This window comes from Palaemon carinicauda, chromosome 3 (assembly GCF_036898095.1).
Source record: "Palaemon carinicauda isolate YSFRI2023 chromosome 3, ASM3689809v2, whole genome shotgun sequence".
Lineage (NCBI taxonomy): Eukaryota > Metazoa > Arthropoda > Malacostraca > Decapoda > Palaemonidae > Palaemon > Palaemon carinicauda.
The window spans coordinates 107,953,300-107,957,577 of record NC_090727.1 but is presented as its reverse complement, the minus strand read 5'-3'; positions in this window follow the sequence as shown (position 1 = coordinate 107,957,577).

Sequence of the window (4,278 nt, the reverse complement as noted above, 5' to 3'; positions counted from 1 at the left end):
AATAACATAAACCAAATAATCCATCCTAAGTTCACTCTTTCTCTCTCTTTCATTTTTTTCACTACACTGTTTAGTTATGGTTATGTTTATGTTTTTTATCTTTAACTTTCCCTTACTCCCATTTTCTGTTTGTCTCTCTCTCAATTTTTTTTTCTCTTTCCACACCTCTTTTCCTGCTTTTGTTACTTTGCCTGATTTTTTCTTTAAACGTAATTCTACATCATATGCATGTTTTTTTCTACTCTCTCTCTCTCTCTCTCTCTCTCTCTCTCTCTCTCTCTCTCTCTCTATAAAATTTCTTCTTTTAGAAGGAAATTAAACACTTCTTTGAAGAAAATTTCATGGACAAGATAAATATATATACTATAATATACATATACATATGTATATACATATATATACATACATACATATATATATATATATATATATATATATATATATATATATATATATCTTTCAGGTCACGTTCAGCTCATGGCTAGACATATATCTACTCTGTCTCTCCCCGTACCTTGAGTAGGGAGAGAGACAGAGTAGTCATGCCCTGGTGAGAGGGACTGTTGTTAGGAAAGGGGAAGGGGTGATAAGAGTGTGATATATAATCAAAATGTGATGAAATTGTGATGACGTAATCTAGTATGCAAGATATGTAGCGAAAGTTAGATATAGTAGATGATCTTGTGGATAGTTTTGAAATATGATGAGCTGATATAGTGATAGAGTAGCGAAGATAAGATATTTTAGTGAATATATGATATAGATTATGATATAGTATGAAAAATAATGGCAATCAAATGAGGGGACATTTGGTTTACATTTGTTTTAAACACTGAAAAGTATTCGTAATAAAAAATAAAAGTATAATAGAAAGAGGTGCTCACAGGAATAACAGGCTTTGATCAAGAGAGAGAGAGAGAGAGAGAGAGAGAAGAGAGAGAGAGAGGAGAGAGAGAGGGAGAGAGGAGAGAGAGAGAGAGAGAGAGAGAGAGACTGTAACGATCTGAAGAAAATATTCCTAATGAAATTGAGAAAGATGCAGTATTACTTGGAAACGTGAAGATTTCAAATGCTTTCTCGAGTCTATTGTCACACTCATAAGCAGAACAGTACGGCATTGTGTACTATCACGTCACTAATTATTTGTAAAACACAAAAGAAAAGATTCTGGAAATAATAATCCGTCTTGCCGTCCAATGTTCACAGAGAGAGTGGTTGGCTGGTAGCCTGCCACCCGGAGACAAAATGGCGCCCATCAAGCGAGTGTAAGGTAAATCGCATGGCGCTACTCTTGTTTATAAAGGCACTCTAATGTATAATTATCAAAGGAGAGAAGATAAGGAAAGCAAACTGTTCAGTGGGACAAGATGAAAAAAAATTGAGCAATTGCAACTATATTTATCAACAGTACCACATCATCATAAGAGACAAGACAACCCACGAAAATGATTGAATACTACAACGGAACATTAAAAAGGACCAATTGTATAATATAACCACAGATCTCCTAGTTCCAAGTGACCATATATAAAGATAATTCAATGTGGAAATTATTCTAAAACACAAAACCACAATAAATATAAGTTAGTATCCCGCTTGGTAATTCCGCTACGGTAGCATCAATGTTTGAGCTAATTTGTTCTTGTTGTGGTTGTTTAATTAATGGTTTAATCAATGGGTTTGGATGCATCCACCAATGCTAACACAGACCAGCTTCGCCATATGGCGAATTCTGACCAAATTATAGCGAACGGAGAGAGTCGTTTTTGCTGGAAAAGTTTGTTAGTTATATCAGCTTGCATTATTGCATGCGGCAATAACAATAACAGCGACAACAATAATCATGATAATGATAGTAAAAATAATAATAATGATATTAACTAATTTCTTTTGGCTAATGGTGTAATTGCATCGATATCACCATAAACATGCTCTTGTGTACCGATTTTCACTTCAAATATATATATATATATATATATATATATATATATATATATATATATATATATACAAATATATATATATACAAATATATATATATATATATATATATATATATATATATATATATATATAAATATATATATATATAGTGTGAGTGTGTGTGTTAACGTGTGGGTGTAAGTGTTCATGATAAATAGTGTTATATACTAACAGAATATAGCCTAAGCAAGAGTCACAACCCTACAGAGAGAGAGAGAGAGAGAGAGAGAGAGAGAGAGAGAGAGAGAGAGGAGGAGAGAGAGAGAGAGAGACAGCAGCAGTTGTTACTTGTTCCTAAATCCGTCAAATCCTTTGCCTGTCTTAAAATGCGTTTTCAGAAATCCTTGAAGGACTCTTTGGTCAATATTCCTTTGCAGATTGAAATTGAATAAGGACCGAGGGAAGGATTGAGGAACCAGAGCGATATGAATGATAGATCCTCAGTTTCTCTTGGGATTTTTCTTTCAGTGAAATTTAGTAAAATATGAAGATAAAGTTTCTCTTTTGTCTTAAGAATTCTTATATATCTTTAAATCTATTTCTCTCTCTTTCTCTTCTTTTCTTTCTTTCTGACACTCTTAGTTGGCCTTTCGTAAGAAAGTTTGATATTATGGAAAGAATAAATATAATAACGTATTTCATATATGGGAGAAATTACTTAAGAATTCAATAAAAACTTTATTTCCCTTTGGTTACATTTTTATGTAGAACATTCATCAAAAACTTAAACCTTATAACTTTTTGATACTTAATAACCATTTAAAGTTTATTTCTCTCAATATATTCATCCAAAGCCTGATGAAATTCTTCTGGCAGACACAAGGAATGGAGTTTCCTTTTCAAAGACCCCAGACCATATTTTGCCTCTTGAGGAGAAGACAATGTATCCTCTTCATCCGAATCCTCTAGTTTGGAAATCTCGTCCGTAATCAACACATGTAACATTTGCACTCGTACACGTAGTTCATCGTCGAGAATCTCATAGAACTTTTCCCAGTCCGGCCATTCCTTCAAGACCTTTGGATCAATCAGCGGGACAGTCAAATCTTCGACGCACACCTGCATCTTCTTCTGCAATTCAGCCATGGCCTCCAAGATTCCCCTCACGGATTCCTTCGAAGCATTGCGATCGTCTTCGCTCCTTTCATCCAGCTCTCGTCTCCGCAGCAGCATCTCCGAAATTATGTCCTCAAAGTCCTCACACTTTTCGCTCTTGTCGACGAGAGTCGGATCCTTGTCACGTCTGGTCGCCTCCGGATCGTGTGGATTTTGAAGACTTTCTTGGGGCTTTTGATGAATTTCTGCATTATGCCTCCTTGAGTCCTGTCCCAAATCCTGGACATCCTCTTCACTAGAACGACTTGCACTGGATCCCATTTCGTTTAAAGTTCCTTTGAAGACGGCGTGTTTGCAAAGAAGCTTTCACGGCGTCTGTTCACTACTGATCCTTTTATATAGATCATCTTGAAGAAAATTCTACTAATGTTTTCGTGATTTTTTCTAAAATTCAAGATATCTTTAAAGTAATAAATTAATTATTCTCCTAAAATTCGGAAAATTCTCTCATGAATTCACAGTTTTGTGAGCTAAAGATTTTCGATTTCAGAAACACAGACGGGTCAATTGTTTAAACGTTGTTGTAGACATTTGTCGAATCGTGAAAATCCTAACTCTCTCTCTCTCTCTCTCTCTCTCTCTCTCTCTCTCTCTCTCTCTCTCTCTCTCTCTCTTTCAGCTTTGGCATTTCCCCTTTCTTTGCTTGTTTGTTTCTTTATCCTTAACAAACCTGAATTCATTCTCTCTTTGTCTCTGCCTGTCTGTCTGTCTATTGAATAACATAAACCAAATAATCCATCCTAAGTTCACTCTTTCTCTCTCTTTCATTTTTTTCACTACACTGTTTAGTTATGGTTATGTTTATGTTTTTTATCTTTAACTTTCCCTTACTCCCATTTTCTGTTTGTCTCTCTCTCAATTTTTTTTTCTCTTTCCACACCTCTTTTCCTGCTTTTGTTACTTTGCCTGATTTTTTCTTTAAACGTAATTCTACATCATATGCATGTTTTTTTCTACTCTCTCTCTCTCTCTCTCTCTCTCTCTCTCTCTCTCTCTCTCTCTCTCTCTCTCTTATAAAATTTCTTCTTTTAGAAGGAAATTAAACACTTCTTTGAAGAAAATTTCATGGACAAGATAAATATATATACTATAATATACATATACATATGTATATACATATATATACATACATACATATATATATATATATATATATATATATATATATATATATATATA